Here is a 20,197-nt window from a genome sequence, read left to right on the forward strand (position 1 = left end):
CCCATTCATGGCAACAGTTTTTCCTGCGGGGGATGGTGTTTACCAACAGGATAATGCACCATGTCATAAGGGTCGAATCGTCGAGGAACATTCCAGTGACTTTCAAGTCATGTCTTGGCCCCCAAGTTCACCTGACCTTAATCCAAATAAGCATTTGTGGTCCTACTTGGAAAACTGAATTCGTACTGCCACGCTACCCCCCGCAATGTGAGGAAATTGCAGGACCAGTTGGTGAGTGCGTGGTACCAGATACCTCAGACTACCTATCAGCACCTCGTGGAATCAATGCCATGGCGGGTGCTAGCAGTTTTGAGGGCAGTTTTGAAGGTGGTCCTACATGTTATTAGCAGGGTGGTCATAATGTAATGGCTCTTCGGTGTGTAATCACAAAGTAAACAAGTTGAAAAGTATACGATAATATATCTGCAAAATATATTACTTTTTAAAGTTGGACTTAAAACCCTAGATTCAGGAAGGGACAATATTAAGTTTAAAGGATTTAGACTTCTTAGAATCATTTGGCTTTTATTCTCGTTCTTTTATTCCGGTTTGTGTAATTTCTCGTTTGAAGGACAACGTTTATCGACTTAAATCAAGTGATATGTAATGCGTTATTTTTTTTACCTTTTTAAACCAATTATTTAAACAAACATGCCCTGAAGCATTTATCCAAAGTCTCGAAGGAGTCTCTCATATGAAACCAAAATTATGGCTGATACCCTGCTCGCACAGTCCACAGTGCTGACATGAAATATCCTCAGTGGTGGACGGATCATAAGTTAGAATTTCCTCGCCTTCGGGCTAATCATCGGAAGTGGTAGTGGTTTTCCTCTGAATGAAATGTAAATGACGTGAGTTCCATAAGAGTTCTCCACAAAAGCTTGTTTTTCCTAATGCTTAAGCCATGATTTTCTTTGTCTTCTGGTTTAGATTCAAGATACCATTGGTATAAAGTTGAACATTGATAGATTCATACTCAGAATTGGTCAGCTGACCAACGCTGGTCATAAAATTAGAAAAATAAAATTTTCCGAACTTTCTACTCGAAGACTTAAATGAAAAAATATATTAAAGTATATAATATATTTGAACTATCTACACATCATATAGCTTCAAAATGTTTTGAAAATTATAAAAGTCAAGTTTTCAAACTGATGTAGAAATGATATCAGTTTTAAAAAAATATCTAGCCTGACAATAAATATATTTAAATTTTATTAAATGAGAGTCCAAGAATACTTATTTATCTATCGAAACAATTGCATGAATAGATTTTTGCGACGAAATCTTGAAATCCAGAGAACTAACATAACAACAAGAATAAAATAAAAAATAAAAATAAAAACGGACACAACACTTTTATTCAAATCAAGCCCATCAAATCTTTTATTCTACACTTGTGTCATCTTTTGTTGAAGAAGAGTAATAAATTATTCTAACATCGTAACCAGTGCTTTGGAATCTACGCAAACGGAGTTTAGGATCGAAATAGATGATTTGGCTCAAAACAAACCACCGTAACGACCAAGTCGGCGCCAATTTTATCATACACGGGGAAATAAACTAGGCATCTCTTCCGACAGGTGGCGCAGGTCCATGAAGAAAGACATTAAATATGTGTTCTAATTATTTTAGATAATTGACCACTCAAGGAACGTTAAAATATCTTCTAGGAGAGACTGATTAAAATGTAAACAGATGAATTACCGATGTAAACTTCATCTTTAACAGAACGTGAAATAAACTTCGATTTTAATAGGACATTAAATATTTAAATATTTACTTTGCTTAGAAGCTCATAAATTTATAACAACTTATTTTATGGTGGTTGAAATATATTAAAGTTTCACAAATATTGTAAAGTTAATATTTGAATTTTTGAAATTAGTGAAACTGTTTTAAAGTAAGGACAGCCGATTCTTTTTTTATTATATACACACATTTATCCTACTTATTTTTTACGCTTCCACGGGTGAACATACAGAAAATATAGTTGGATAATAAAATCTGAACTCGTTTAAGATACCAGAATGCATTTTCAAAGATTAAAACCCATTTTTTGTAGAAAATAAAACTATAAACTTTTTCTTTCTGAAACTATTCAAATTCTGTAGAGAACAGAAGAGCTGAAGTTATGATGATATAAAAAAATCATCTGCTTTGATTATTACATTGATAATTAGGTAATTTTTATCCCATTTCTCAACACTGTTTTTTTATGCTATTTCTCTTTATTCTAGGTGGAATATCTCACAATAATTTAGGTAAAATTTCTTGAAACTTTTCAAAAATGCTTTATAATTACGTATCTACAGAATAGACCACGAACTAGTTTATTAAACTATTATTTTACATTTTACAGCTTAAAGGAACATAATTGCAATTTTCAGCGCTGTTTTTCCAAAAAGATTTGATATTTGGTATAAAATATCTAAGTCTAGGGCGTAGTCTATTCTATAAGATACATTTTTATGACTATTTTAAAAGGAGGAAAAGAGAAAGGAATTATAAAAAAAAATTTTTAACAAAATTTAGTGATTTCGTAAAAAGATAATATTTTGGTCATTTTTGAACAATTTATAATTTTTTTAACCCATTTTTCCCAAATATTGTTTCTTTTTATACTTTGTTTCATTCATTCCATGTACACACATAGTTCTAAATTAAAATTTTTAAATAAAAAATTTCAAAAATTTGCCCCCGAAAGTATTTGTGGTGCTCAAGCGTTTATTCATTTTTTTCTTGTAATAATTTTTCAATAACTAGCAATTAATTTGCATAGCAGAACAACTATAAATAAATATATATTTATTAAATATATTAATAAATATATATTTATTAATATATTAATAAATATATATTAAGTATATATTAAGAATATATTTAGAATTACTAGTAATATTACTTGTAATTCTTTATCAAGATCAGCGGTTATCGAAAGCTTACTTTTTTTATAATTTTCTTTTTTTGTAAAAAATAATAATTATATTAATAATAATTCTAAAAGTACTCTAATTTTCTAGATGATCTCCCCCGATGCATATTAGCTAATTCTTTTGAAGTTCGAACGTCAAAGCCCTTTCAGTAAAATAATTTTCAAAAATCTGTCTGTAGTTTATGTGAATTTGGTGCATGTTTGGTTGTTCATAAGAGGATTTCATTAAAATAGCCGAAGTTTATTAAAAAATATTTTAATTTTTTTTCTTTCTCGAATTATAACTATGTAAGTATTTACTAACAACTTTGCAAAAAATAATAATTAATCAAATACTAATGGCTAATATGGAGTCGGAATTAGGATGCAAATATATATATATATATATATATATTGATATAAAGTTGAACATTGATAGATNCCAAACATTTATATATATATATATTCTCGTATGTAAAGCTATAAACTGAGGTATTTCCCTATTAATTGGCTACACAACAGTTATTTATTTGGTTAGGCTGTCTGAAGAAATTAATAAGTAGTTAATTATTCTTTAAGTATTTATTTAAAATAATGTTGTATTTTTATAGGAATAAAAACTTATTTACAAAAAACTACTTAATTTCCTTTTTATCTTTTCTAAAATGGCTGTAGAAATTTTAAACATAACCGCTTCTATAGTGCCGCATACTGCCATACCTATTATTGGTGACCGAGTTCGAGTATGTAAATTATACGATACTCAAATGACTCATGAGGTGCGTGAGGAAATAATACAGCACATAATGGAGCATTGGGATGAGCTTTTTATCTTATCTCACAACAGGATTGGAAATAATTTTAATACTTCTGCTGCAAACTATGCTGAAATATCCCGAACTCATACTCATGGTAGTTTGTATGATTTTATGACTGACGAAGCGATAAACAAACAGAATTTTATCGTACCAATTTGGACTACCTAATTAAGCCACTGAGTTCTTTAAAGCTGGGTACATATTATAGCTGAGAGGGCTGATCTGTCTGTGAAGCTGCATAACACAGAACAAGTCTAGCATTCCCCATCTCTAACGGTACTTGAAACAACCAAATAAACTAATCAAACAACATTCCTCGGCTTATTTGATAAAACAGATTTCAACCTCAACCTTACCTTTACCTGACAAAAAGCCTAGCTTCAATGTCCAGTTAAATTTCTTTTTTACAGTTTTGAAACCATATTAACTGTAAATGGTTGAAATACTGTATAGCTTTGTTTTCATTGTTTGTTTTTTAACTGAACTAGTTGTAAATGGATAGAAAATCGTGTAGTTTTATTTTCAAGGTTTTTTTTAAATACACTAGTTGTAGGTGGTTTCAAAACTGTAAAGGTGAAAAATATCCTTAACCATAAGCAATACGTTTAATTGAATGAACAGACTTCTGCCTGTTATTTTACCGTAATTTTAGAATGAAAGTATCGACAGCTGGAGATTGAAAAAATTGGTTGTTTTATATTTTAAAACTAATTAAGGTGTTAGAATTAAACGAGAAGTTGAAGAATTAGAATAATAATAATCAGAATAATTAAAATACAGTTGTGCTGTGATTTAGCTAGTTACTTTTAAAATTTATACAGGGTAACAAAAAAGTATAGGGATCACTTTTGTGGTTATCTACCACTAAAGTTTTGAAATCTTTTTACATATATAGCATACTGATCTAAAGCTCTGCTATTAGACTTTCAATTGCAATACTATTTCATAAAATCACAAAAATGCCTTTGAAGAAATTTGACAAAAAGCTAATTGGTAAAGTATAAGCATTTTTAGAACTTCGATGGAGCCACAGGATTATACAAACCCATTTTAAAAAGAAAGTTATTGCGATTTCACTCAGCCATATCAGTCGCATCAAGAATTCAAAACTCGGATCGATGCAAAATAATGCGAAACCAAGAAGAAGTGGACGGCCAAACAAATTGAAGAAATCAGATTTGCAGAAGCTTGATAAGATGACATCAAAACCGGATCCACCAACACAGGCAAGCACGGCTAAAGCTCTTAACGTGAGTCAGCAAGTTGTAAGCTATCAACTTAAACAAAAGTTGAAGAAAAAATGCCATAAAAAACCTAAATGTCGTAATTTAAGTGAGAGATCGGTGCAGATTAGGAGGCAACGTTCATGGTCCCTCTACAAGGTTCTCCGTAAGGACAGATGGCGAAAGTTCATTACTACTGATGAAGTTTGGATCTATTTATCTGAAAACAAAGCTAAATCTAAAGTTCCATGTCTTAGCCGTGGGCAGAACAGGCGAGACTTGACACCATCAACCACGGTGCCTCATCCAAAAGGCGTAATGGCTTGAAAGGGCATATCCGTCCATGGTGTGACCAAACCTCGGTTTGTGAAACCTGGGGCCAAAATAAATTCTGAGTATTACATACAGAAGATATTAAAGCCCTTTCTTAAGGATGATTACTGCAGATTGTACCCTAATGGTGATGCTGTGTTCCATCAGGACTCTGCCCCATTGCATGCATCTAAGATCACCCAGAAATTCCTAACAGATCAGCAAGTACAATTCCTGAGACCAGAACAATGAATTCCAAACAGTCCTGATGACTATTCCCTATGGAGACATTTGACTATTTCCTATGGAGACATCTGAAAAACAAATTGAATAAGCGAAGAATTTCTACATTGAGAGGCCTTCAAAGAGCTATTAGAGAAGAGGTGAAGAAAATCCCCCAGGAAATTATTTTGCGGGCTTTAAAAACATGGCCGAAGAGTTGTAGACAAATCTATTATTCCGGAGGTCGACATATTGAGAAGCATCGCTGAATTTATGTAATAAATTTTGGAAATAAAAACATTCAAAAATGATCCCTATATTTTTTTGTTTGTTGTTTTGTTACTGTACAAGTCAATTTTGAAAGGCGACGAAGCGGGTTGCCAAAAGCGGCAAGTTATTTAATAAATAACTCATAATGGCTACCAATAAAATAAAAATAATTTTTAAACAAATATTTTGCATGATTTTTATTTTGCTTTTTTTTCTGCATAATTAAATAAAAGCAATCAATTGATAAAAATACATTAAAAGATATAAAAACAAAGTAAATTTTTAATTTATAAGAATTTTTGTTTCTTTCATCTGATTAAAAGAAACTCTTCAATATCCTAAACATAATTTAAATTCAGTTTTTAAATTTTTATGAAGAGGGTGACTTAAATATTAAATTACAAATTTCTCCTGGAAAAAAAAAACTTCAGTTTATTTTGAAAATTTCGCAGAATTTTTAAATAAACAAGATCAAAATGATACTTTTAATAATAGATTAAATATAAATTTCTAAGCATGATTTATTTTTCATTATGAATTACATAAAACGCAACACATAAATTAAGAGCATATCCATTATCTGAACTAAATGATAAATGCATTAATAAGCAAATTTTTCAAAAGCGTGTTCTTTCAGATTTTTTGTTTACGGCATATACTGTGACACATGTCTTTTGGATGTCACACTGCAATGTTAATGATACTGTCTCTGACAGAGTGTCTTCTTCAACGTGTTATTAAATTCAAAAGTTTTTTTCGTGGAACAGTAATGAATATTCAAGGTATTATATTGCTATGGAAACTGTTCTGAATTGAGGGAATAAATTTATTGCACGCAACTCTTGGCATAATTGGCGATCACTACCACACCTACATGACTCCAAACATTGGGACAATTATTTTTGTCGCCAAATTGTCTGGTAAAAATGCATGCAATTTATGTTTTAGACTTAGAAAGTGAAATGGCAAAAATAGAAATGAATTATTATAATGCTTTTATTTAAGCAATATTTTGCAATTGAAACGAGCAAATAATTTTTCGATTGAGAAATAAATTCCTGCCTATAAGAGTGCCAATGAAGGTACATGAACAACAATTTAAAAAAATTACCACTACAAAGTCATTTCGATTAATTAATAGATTTTAAGTGAAAGGTAATAAATTTCACACTGAATAGACATTCTGGTAAAATTAATGTACAGTGTGATAAGAAGATTCCTGGTTAAAAAAATCTGAATAATAAAAATCAAAATATACTTTATTAAAACTTTTCATTTTTTAATTTTACCGTTTAGGTGATAACGGAAATTCTGATTTTCAAAATGGTTCTTATTACTAAATGACTGGACATTAAGAAAAAAATACAAAACTGAAAAGCGAATGTAACAGAATAAATGGTTTTTATGCCTTACAATCACAATAAAATTGCCAAATTTTATCCGATTTATCAAATTTTATCACGTCTTAAAAAACTGTATTTTATTGTTAGTTTTACCAAAACATTTACCAAATCGCTTGGTAAAAATTTACATTTTGATGATCCCATGGAGTCAAAAAGTGGTAAATTTTACTATATTCTGGTAAGTTTGATCATACTTTTTTTTTCTTAGCACATTGATATGTTCCGATTTTGACAGCAAAATTTTTATTTCTTATGCATTTCTTATTACATGCTAAATGCCAGCCTTAAATATCCATTTTCAATAGTAATTGCTGAAGTGTGTTCGAAAAAATCTAATTATATTTCAATTACATTTAGAATTTAAATATGCTTTGTTAATATTCTTACTGATTCCCTAAAAGTAGTGATGTGTGCTTACAGTAAACATTATACATATCAATTAATTATTTTACAATGGTCAATAATATATTTAGCGGTTCAGGAGAAGATATGGTTACGAAGAGGGAAACTGAATTGCAGAAATGGCAGTGTCTATTAGGGTTGACAAGATAGTAAGCACCATCTTGGAACTGGATTTGTGGTGAATAGGAGTTTAAGAGATAAAGTTATGAAGGGAAAAAAGGAAAAAAGAAGAATGAGATGGTTAGATAGAGAAGTGGCTAAAGGACATGGGAGTTAACAGGTGGAGAAATATGGACTGAGACGGCCTTGGTTGATAACCGGCTGTAGTGCCTAAGAAGAAGAATATATTTACTCTTTTTTAACTTTAATTCTAAGCCTATTTTTTCTTTTTTATTTTACTGTACAAATATTCCAATTTTTTTTAAAAAGTATTGTATGAATTCTGATTAGACTTGCTCTGTTTCTTAAGTATATGTTAAGTATATCCCTTTAATAATTAATTCGCAATATTAGTAGAAAATAACTCATAATTTTAATGGTAATAAACATTGTTAAGAATTATTAAATTTAAATCAAAAGATTCATCAGAAAACTCGGTATTTTAAATAGTTAACTGTTATGATCTTTAATTTGTGTAGCTCTAGAATGACATAAACAACTAAATAGAACCACGCGATCAATTTTTAAAGTAGTTTATAATATTTTGTTGCACGTTCTCTTGATGAAGTAAGTTAGAAGTACTGTTAGAACAAGCACGTCACTCTGTAAGTAATTTATCTGTAGACAAATAAATAAGCACTGTCGAGTATCAAAATATAGGAAGGGGTTGACCCATCATAAAATAACTAATATTAAAATCAGCAGAATTCCATGAATCCATTTTCCTGACTTATACTAAGCTCTTATAATTAAGTAAGACATTGTAAAGAAGCATCTTTTAATAAAGCATGTTTTCTACAAATAAAAATAATATTACTCTTTAGACAATTTTGATACCAATAATTTGTAGATAATTTTAAAAGCGATGCTTATGCATTGCTGAGAATTAAAACAATTGAAACAGACAATCCATCCGGAAACTTTTAATATTGAAATCAGAAAAGTTCCATGATCTTTCATGAGTGTAGTTGCAGGATCAACAATTGAATTAAATCATGATATTTTATTTAATGAAGAACGTTACGATCTTATGATGCAGTACGACCTTTTAATGACGTATATTTGAAGTACTATTGAAACATACTAGAATAACGTTACTTTGTGGACAATTTTATTACCATTAAATAAAAATTTTGAGGGAATCAAAACACTGTAAATAATACAAATTTTAATAAAACCCATCTGAAAACAATTAATGTAGAAATCAGCAAAACTTGACGATCCTTTTCTTGCACCAAGAAAAAACTCTGGCAAAATTGCCATTCTATATGGTAATGACATTTCTTGTAAAAAAAAAGAAGAAAAAACATAACTTTGGTAATTTTTTTTCCAATGCCCATCTGGAGAATGACCTAGGTCTTACAAGTATCTGAAGGGCAGATTTGTTGAACACTCTTTCAGGGGCACCATTTTAGTTGGGCCAACGTTGCTCCCACAGTAAGGACAGATAGTACAGAGAATGAAAGAACATCCATGCCTCACCCGGGATTCAAACCCAGAACCTTTCTGATGTAAGGCCATTTCCCTGACCCCTACGCAGACCGGTCGCCATAATTTTGGTAATAAACAAAATTTACAATATTTAAGCCATCTATTTGGTAATTTTTTTTTCATATGATAATGGTTTATCTAAAATTCTGATTTTCAAAATTATAGTTCATATAAAATTTAAAACTGAAAAAGGAAATTTAACAGAAGAAATGGCTTTTATACCATACTCTAAACTATTTTAATAAAACTAACAAATTTAACCCATTTACTGAATTACATTATTTATTCTAAAACTGAACTTTATTATTAATTTGACCTAAATCGTTACCTAAGCGATTCGGTAAGAATTACGGAGCTTTTTGGCTTTCACATAGAGACAAAAACATGTTAAATTTTATCACATTCTAGTAATTCTGAACATTTTCTTCTTAGTGTATGATACATGTTACTATATTTAAATTAAGTAAGATATTTCAGCGAAATTTCTCTCAATAAATTGCATTTTAATTAAACAAGAACAATACTACACTGTATGCAATTTTAATAGCAATACTCTTAATAGCAATGAATAAACATTGTTATGAATTAAAACATTTGAAACAGACAATCTATCTGAAAACATCTAATATTGGAATCAGCAAAGTTCCACGATCTCACACAAAACTTATTTCACGAATGCCTTCCAGGAAAATCCACTAATTTCCTTGTCTCTATTATTCCTTTCTCACTTTCAGAAAAGTGTTCCTTTCTCTATTGGTAAGCCACACTTTTGCTTCGCTTGCGTGCTCACTCTCACGTGACAGTCTGAGTGCACTGTAATCATTCTAGATTTCTGCCCCGAGGAATGAAATTGTAGCACGGGTAAAGCAGTGTACCCTTCAATGTAGAACTTACCCTTCTCAAACGGATCAGCATTAAAATTGCAAATTCTAACTTTAAGTTTTATTCAAAATTGCAAACCGGACATATTTAATTTTTGGATGATTAAATTGCATTAAGGGTTGTATTATATATTTAAGTTATGGAATCGTTACACACTTGTAAAATAGTATATATTTCATTATTTTCAATTAATGTTTAATGAATTATTTTTTTAATTAAAAGCTAAAAAAATATTTATTTCAGTCATTGAATTTTAAAAATACTATTTCTTCAAAAAACGCTTAAATTTTTTTAAAAATTAAATTAGGACATTCTAAAATCAAGTGATTTGGAAAAAATCTGAAAGGCAAATAGTTTCTTTTTAAAATATAATGTTGTAAATCTATTTTTTTTCCAAAAAATTTTCGTAGTATCTATAAAAAATGCGTGTTCACAAATACATATTTAATAAATGTCAGCATTTTGCATAAAAAATATTAATCTTTTTAAGCAGATTTTAAAAAGAATAAAGCAAATATTATTATTTTTGTGATGGCCTACTTCAATCTTTTTTATAATTTGCTTATTTTTATCAAAATGCTTAAGTTTGCAATAAAATATTTATACTTATATTTATATAAGTGTAAGTATTTTAATAGAATAAATATTTTTTTCATCGAATATTTATTATGTAAATATTCAAAAAATATTCAATAAATATTTATTTCATTGATTATTAGTCATAAATTCTTCCCTCAAAATATATTTTTATATACGCATTTAAGTCAAATGTACGCACCTGGAACTAAAAACATTTTTTTTTTTTTTTATAAAAAGTGCAGATTTAGTACGGGAGTTTAGCACACATAATAGAGATTTACTATTCATGTTTAAAAAAGAAAATTCTATGCAAATTTAAAAATACTAAATGATATCACATTTTTAGATCACTAAAGTTTCTTCTATCTAATAATTTAAATTTTTTCAAAAAATATACACTACCCTTTAACGTATTTTTCTTTTGCTTATTTTTATCAAACTGTTTACTAGTTTAATGGAAAGTTTATAGAATCCTCTTCATTGTCGAATATATTTTGTGTGCAAATAATTTAAAACTAACAAACTGAGCCATATAAAATTTTAATTCTTTTCGGACTAACTTTTATATAAGATTGAGAAAAGAAATATGGTCAAAGTTAACAAAATGTGGTTAACATTAAGACCATCAAGTATTGTGATATTTTATTAAAATATAGTAATGTTTAAATTCAGAGCAATGTTTATATTCATTGTGATTAGGAGTATTTCTATTAAAATAGAGTAAAATTATTTTTGTTTATTTAATGCTTTTTTCACTGAAAAATATTAAATTGAAATCTTGAGCAAGTAATACTATAGGACCAATATAGAACTACCAGAATATGGTAAAATTTACCGTGTTTTTGATTCTATGGAGGCACCAAAAAGCTCGGTAATTTTTACCGAACCGCTTTTGTATTGATTTAGGTCAAATTAACAATAAAATAACGCTTTACAATATGTGATTAAATTTGGCAATTTTATCATGATACCTTCGAGAATGCCAGAAAATCTATTCAATCGGTTAAATTTATTTTCACTTTTCATATTTTTTACACAATGAATGGTAATAAGAAATATTATTCAGAAAATCAAAATTTTCGGTAAACCGTAACCAGGGTAACAGAAAAATTATCACATAAATGATAGAAATACCGCTTATTCTGCTTTATTACACCGAGCTATAGTATTTTTTATCAGAAATGTCAATACCATACAGTACAGTAATTTTAATATATATAATGTATATACCTTCGTGTATATAAAACAAACATTTAAATATGTTTATAAATTATTATTATAAATTTGCTTTCTTACATAAATATTATCTTTGTAGGCATATAAATCACCTTAATATGTAACGCATAATTCTCAGCTTATTACTCCGCGTATGTAATAAATAAATTTAAAAAGTATAAAAAATTTTATAAAAAATTTGATTCTTCTCATAAATATCATCTTTACAAGCACAAATATAAATTGCAAACTTTAAACTACCTTTATATGTAATACATTATTCTTATCCTATTCTTCGTGTGTTTAATATGTTAATTTGTATATAATAATAATTTCTTAAACTACATAAATATCATCGTTGCAAGCACAAATATTAAATTGCAAGCACGTAAACCATCTCTGTATGTAACAGATTATTTTCCTATTTTAAAAATTTTAGGATTTTTTAGAACTGTCTCGGAACTTTGACATTTTACATTTCAGACTAAAAAGTAAAACATATATCCAATAGTCTTTAGTTTTGTAGAAAACTTTTCCTCTTCATGAGGAAAGAAAAGACATTAACTACTCCGAACTTTTCCTAAAATGTTATTTATAAGGTCACATCCCGTCTGAGAATATCGAACCAAAATCAAGACATTCTGGCACCCATCTGGCTGCATGAACAGACATGCCTCGCTGAATTTAGTTGTTCTAATATTGTTTACAAATTATTTTTGCTTTTAAATTGATCTGAAAATATGTTACAAGGATGTTTAAAGAATAAAGTTTAAGAAGCAATAAAAATTCTAAAAGGGAATGCAGTTGGTTCGTGCATTGCGCATATTTTAAAAACCTATCTATAGATAATAAGATTCGGAACATATAGAATGTTTATGATTACGTAAACTTGATACTAAAACATTTTAATATCCTGACTGTCTTTTATAAAAAAAAAATAACGCTTAAAAGAAAAACATAGTTTGTAAGGGTAACAATAATTTGTAAAATTGTATCTCTACATGGAATTTTAATCTCGTCGTTACTTGAAGTTTCATAATTTGATTTCCGTTTATTTCAATATGCTTATCTTTTGTTTTCCTAATTTATTATACAATTCAATTTCAATAAATAAATTTTTTTAACCCCATGTGTGTGTAATGAAACATATCTGTTATATTATATTTATTTGAAACCGCAGTCGTTAAATAATACTCATTAAATCTGAATTCTGAATTTCCGCAGTAATTCCATACATTCTGTAGTAAAAGTCTTTCCTATTCATTTTCTATGACTAATTAGGATTTAAAAATTTTCCATAACGGTCGTGTAATTGCTTTATAGATTGATTCTTTCAAGAAACATTTATGTCAAACTAATTATTTAACATAAAGATTTTTTTCGTATTTCGACGAACAACAATATGAACGTTGTTTTTGATAAATGCCATTTTAACAATATTTAGGATGCTTATTTTGGTGGGAGACAATTTAAACAATCTTTAGAATTTTTTTGATGAGAAATAATTTAAACAATTATACATTGTTCTAGGAAACAAAAATTTTTGCAATGTCTTTAGTTAGCATATGTTTGTGTGTGCAACTTTTTTACCAGCTTATAAATTGCCTGATTAGAACAAAACTTCAGAATTTTATAAAAAGACATAAACACCCATAACGGAAAAATTCGGAGTTCAGAAAACTTTCCAATAAACATACATTTTTTAAGTGTTTCAAAGTTTTATGTTTTGTATTTAAAAAAGTTTTTAAATGAAGGTATTATGAGAACGATCTTTACTTATTTATATCTTTACTTATTACTTTACAGAAAAAAATTTAAAAAAAAAAACTGTTAAATTTTGTGGAAAAAAAAACCATTTTCATGTAACAAAAAGAATTTCGATTGACTAATGTGATCTCAAATGCTTAGAAATCGCTTTTTATTGTTTTAAAATATATTAAATTGTTCAAAAAAGCCAACCAAAGTTAACAAACTATATTAAATTTTTTTGATAAATAATAAAAGCAATTGATTAACAGTTATGTTTAATAAAGGAATTCTTTTGAAATATTGAACAGTGTAGCTCTACATTATTTTAAAAAAATCATTAAATTGTAACTAATATACTAAAAATGTGTACCTAAACAGGTAAAAACTAAATAACAAATGTATTCTATCAATTCCATTAAGTTAAAAAACAAGAACATTTTATTATACAAGTATTCGTTAAAAAACATTTCACCCTTTTGTTTAAATTAATAATTAAAAGTTTATTTTGAAAATTCTGAAAATAAAACTAAATTACTTAGCTAGTTCTTTTATATTTTGCTATTACTAAATGTTAAATAATGCGAGAGTAGAGCACTAAATATAAAAGTACGGTCAAAATAACCAGAATGTGGTAAAATTTACTGTTTTCCTGGATGCATCGGAATACAAGTCTCAATAATTTCAACTGAGGAGCTTAATGATTTTGGTAAACTTAACAATAAAAATGGTTTTAAAAAATTTATAAAATATGGCAAATGTGGTAAAATTTGGTAGTTTTATCATAATATGATTCGTAGTGTGCATTGCATGATTTTGATTTGTGCATGATTTCGTTGTGTTATTACGAACTGATATATTGATTTTTTTTTAATTCACCCCTCGTAAACAATTTTTTAATCAATTTAGGAACGATTTTGTTTCTTATCCTTAGTTTTAGGTAAAGTTCTGCAGTTCAGTTACAGTTAAATAAGAAAATATCCAGACATTCTATTATTGCTCTAGAAATGTAAGATAATCGAAAGAAAAAAAATTCCTAATGAGTTCTGTCATGAAAATGCTTGCATTGTATAATGTGTCATTGTTTGCTAAAAAAATATTTATAAACTTTACTCGCATGTTTGTTTTCAAGTTTGTATTATATAAATGTTACAAATTTTCAAAAGAAAAATGGCTCGTCTTTTATATTTTATATATAGTAAAATGTCCTTACAGTGTTTAATGTTTATACATTAAATATTTTAAGCAACTTAATTTTAAGCAAATTTTTTAATTTTTTATTAAATGCAACAATGAAGACTATTTAACAAAGTTATAAAATCAGAGACATGACCACACTTTACTCTATTAAGAAACTTATTTCGCTTCAAAAATATTCAAATTAGAAAAAAAAACAGTAAACGTGTTTTAAGTGCCCAAAAATTAGCTTCCATTATCAAGACTCGCCAAACGTTAATGAGAAGAAGAAAAAGTTATTAGAATTATATATTGCAAAGTTGCCAACAGAAAATGGTAAATAAGCGTGAGAAACAAAACTAGAGAAACACGTATCTCATATTACGATACTAAATTTTATTGTTAATTTTACCAAATTCATTGACAAAGCGCTTCAGTAAAAATTACCGAGCGTTTGGTTGCCATATTTTGATATATTTGAACATATTTTTTCTCAGTGCAGTTTGTAACTGCATTGAGAATATTAAGAAGCTGAAAGAAAATTGAAAGTTCTAGAAAAATACAAATGCATTGTGTCATATCATTCTAAAATAAAACTAATTCATAATATTTTTTAACAATTAAAGTATCTTCTCAAATATCAGTATCAGATCTTACAGATAGAACTTCTCAACTGCAATAATATCAGAGGAAAGGCAAATACATTTAGAGTAAAGCAAGCACCATATTTGGAACATCGATCGTTTTTAAGTTTTAAGACCTTGACTGACACAAACATTCTTAAGTGGTGGTTAAAAAGATAATGGACTCTCTATGAATATCGGATGTCTTTAGGAAGTTTCAAGATAAAAATGTGAATTGAAGACTTTTTACCATCCCTATAAAAGAACTTATCGATCTACAATGAAATAAAGACATGCCTAGGCCAGAAATGGCAATTCCAAAAGTTCATTCAGTGGAACATAAATTGATGTAAAAAAATAATATTAAGGAACAGATAAAAAAAATACTTTATTAATGTATAAATATCCTGAAAGAAAAAAAATCCTGTGCTATGGTTTGAATAATGTATACACGGAGACGACGGGTGATGCAGTTTCATACTCATTCGACATTTCGTCTCCTAAAAATGTTTCGAATTTTATTAAACTAGACTTAAAATTGTTTTGGTTGATAACTATATTTAACGAACCTTTTTTTTCTACAGCTTATAACCATTTCATAAAAACTCATTACGTCGCTGAACAGCCAACCCAATTTTTGTTCTCAACTCCGTAGCCTTGTAATTTTGAACCCAATCCAGAAGACAAGGGAACTCCTAGATCAAGTATTATTGGGAGAAATTTGCCTTAGTGGAGGACTTTTTAATGGAACTAACCCGCATTTGCATCACATGGAGAGGAAGACCACGAAAACCACCCACGGTTAGATTGACGGAAAGGGGACTCTTACCCATGATTCGTCTACCCCTGAGGATATTTACCGTCAGCCCTGTGGTCGGTGCAAGCCGGATGAGGAATTCGTATCGACCTACCGTCGCCGGGATCGAGCCCCGGTTCACCTCATTGGAAGGAGAACGCTCTATCCCCTGAGCCATCGCGGCTCAAAATTCGCATTAATAGAAACTCATAGCTTCAAACTTTTGTAAAGCGTTGAACCCTGATATCTTAAAATTTTTAATATTCAAGAAGGTCTTTTAACTTGCATTCTAAGAAATTATGCATTTAAAGAATTAACTTAAATGACTCCCATTACTTGCTGTTGCCATAGGCCATTAAAGCAAGGGGAACGATGGTTGTTGTTTTCCAGTAATGCTATCTCTGCCCACTAATACAACATCTGCCACACAAATACGCCACGCCAGTTTATGGGCGAACTCATTCATACATTCATTCATTCATCCACAGATCGTAATATTGACCTGAACCAGAGAACGATCAATCTCCAATTCAGTACTCCCAGAGGTATAATTTGTTATGGGAATATGGAGGTTTTTATGACCCGACAAATTTAACTTGCACCAGTCACCATTTACTACATAGGGAGTCTTCGGCCGGCTAGATTTGAACTCTAGTTCTTACGAACGTGAGTCCAGCGCCTTGCCAACAAAGCAATCCCGACCTGTATAGGGTGGAATTTTTTCTGAGCTCCAAAACGGATTTGAATGTCCCAATCACAGCTACGCAGTGTCAAATTTATCGGAACATCATTCTGTTGGAATATGTATAGGCGTTTAGGGTTCCATGGGCGTAGAATATGTGTTTATAAATGACAACGCCAGTCCTCCCCGAGCAAGCATCGTTAACGAATGCCTACAGTCAGAGGATATCACTGGTACAGAATGGCCATCATTCTCACCTGACCTGAATAAGATAGAGTATGAATGGGCCATGCTTGGACGGAGAGTTGCAGTCCGTCAATCAACTCCTACTTGGGTACCAGAAATTTGGAGAGCATTGTTGAGAGGAGTAATCGTTATTAGCTCAATAGTTTGATACTAAGAATGCCTAGGCGTATTTCACCACATGGGAAATTTACAACGTATTAAACATCATACCAGTCGTGTAATATAAAGTTTCTGTAAAGAGATATTTTTATAATTGCTCCAGGAAGCAAAAATCGTAAGTTTTATGAATGATATTATACATACACCATCTTTTTTGTTCTTTATCTTTCGCTTAATAAATGGGCTTTATGAGTAAATCATGTTTGATTTGTTTTTTAACCTTTTATTTTCAAAGCTAGAATTACTCTTAATATATGGAAATAAGTAATCAATACTGTGAAGTACTGTCACAGTGTGTTGAAAACTCTTTTCCAAAAACGTTGAAATCAAATAATTTTGTTCCTTTCGTGTTATAATTAAACATTCCTTAATTATTCTATTGAAGTTTAAATGCAATAAAATAATTAGGAAGTATTGAGTTTAGTAAAATTTTTACGAATTTAAAATAACAAAACAACAATGCCTAACCAAACAATAATACATAACAAAAATTTATCAAACAAAACTTTTCCGCTTTAGAAGCAAAATATTTTCATAATAATCTTCAATAAGGAAAGTATTTTTCAAAAGTAAATTAAATAAAATAACACATACCAAGTATGATCCTTGAAGTAGCCTTAAACTTTCTGGAAATTATATCAGTATTTGATAGATTTATAATTATTTTCATCATGTACATAAGATAAGTAATTGTCAATTACCTGAAAAATAAAAATAAAATTATCTTTAGAGATTTATTTATGCACGAAAACTATACACAATTAACGAATTATTTTTTTACACAGTAATTTTCAGAACGTAATTTTTTTTGGGATATATTATACTAATTTTATAAATCATCAAAAAGGAGTTCAGTTTCATAAATAATTTGTTACTATTACAAAAATAAAACTCAAAGGAGAATTTAATTTATTAAGAGTCATCAATTATAAAAGTTATTTTAAAAAATTTCAAGCACTCCCCTTATAGTGTGAGTGCAATTGTTTTCAAAACTGCAGAAGTAAAATTAATTAAATCTTTAAAAAACTGCATTGCAGAAAAGTGTTTAAAGTGTTTTTTATGAACATTAAGCATTTCAATTTGTTACATAATAATATTTATCATTAAAAAAAAGGAAACAAATTAAAAATAATAGCACAGTGAGTTATTAGTTGTTTCCAATCGTTTTCAAGTTGAATGCATTTGATTTCGTCTTCAGTGCTACTCTTCATTCACGGAAATTGAAATTCACCATTAAAATATATTTGTATGTTTTTAGTTGTGTAATAAGTGCAGTTACATTTTTCTTCCTTAAACTGTATTAAATAGTTTTTATACACTTCTGCTTTCTTAAGCCTAGTTAAAACTCTTTGATATATTCTCTCTGAGCAATGTGTATGTTTTATTTCCAAACTAATTTTATTTTCAGCTTTGGTGTATGTATGCAACCTAAGTTACTGAATCATTCAATATATTGACACGTAAAACAATTCTACGGATTTTTATATGTATTATATCATGCTGTGATTATAAGTTTTAATGTTTTTTAATAAAAAATATGGTGGGGCTACTTTTTACCAAGTAGTATTAAAGAACATTCTTGGGGTTTTACTGCACCGGGAACTATTTTTTGATCTTGGTGTAATGAATCCTTAAGGGAACATCACTTTGATGTAAAATAGTTGACGGGAAAAATTTCTTTTAGTGTATTTTGAAATATGTAAGCTACATTCAGTTTATTTTGAAAATACACAAATAAACCTTATTTTATTGATTGTTATATAATCTAAAATCGAGAGCCAGAAAGAGATTTTATCCTTGGTTTGAGAGTGCTTTTTACTTTTGCTTTGCGAATAAATGATTCATCCTCGATTTCAGAAGGGTTTTTTTAACCTTGTTTTGAAGAGGGATATTCAATCTTATATAAAAATATCGTTTATGTAATTTTAATGTGAAGCTTATAGTATGGAAGCTTACTTAGTTAAGGTTAGCATGGTTTATTTGCTAATCACTTATAAACCTTAACTGGTTTTGTAATAAAGGTTGTTTGTTTCTGGTTTTAAAATTAATCTTAAACTATTATCTGTGAGAGCATTCTCAGTTGAAAAGGGTTCAGAAACTCTCGACTCTGTTTGGAGACGAATTTATTACTTTGTTAAAAATTATTTTTCATTTTTTCACCATTAATTAAACATGCAAAAAATAAAATTAAGTCACGTTATATCACCAACAAGTAGTATATATATTTAAATTTATTAGCTCATTCTAAGCCATCTTGGATCAAACTTTACATAATTAAATAAATTTGGTATGCTACTCGTATTATATTGCTGTATGAACCGTTGAATCCTCTGACATTGATTCGCAGTTTCATGCTTAATGGTGTAACTAAAGTAACCGATTGCTGACTACCCTCATTAGAGAATCGGTCAAGTGGGGTCTTGAAGCAAATGATTCGCGTCCTTCTCATTGACACGTGAGTCATCCAAACACAATTGATAGGAAAATAAAGACTCGTGAAACTTTTGCAATATTAATCCCATGATAGTATCATTGTCATCATTATTGATATCATTATCAATTACATAGTCGCTTTGGTAAATGAGCGAAATATAAACTAGGTCTAGTTAAGTACCACTGTCCGGCATACATTTGCAAGGTACTCCGAACACTAATGATTCGCCTAATCAATCTTGGACAAATATCAAATTGTCGAATAAATATAATAATATCAATGAATAAATTAATATTAGAAATATTAGTTTATATATATATAACAGAAATTTTGGACATTTACCACAGCGATTATGTGATTGTTTACATTCACCGGTGAAAGTCAACAATCTCTTGATTTCGTTCATTCATGGTAACAGATAACGGCAATAATATATATATATATA

Source organism: Parasteatoda tepidariorum, chromosome 8 (genome assembly GCF_043381705.1).
Source record: "Parasteatoda tepidariorum isolate YZ-2023 chromosome 8, CAS_Ptep_4.0, whole genome shotgun sequence".
Lineage (NCBI taxonomy): Eukaryota > Metazoa > Arthropoda > Arachnida > Araneae > Theridiidae > Parasteatoda > Parasteatoda tepidariorum.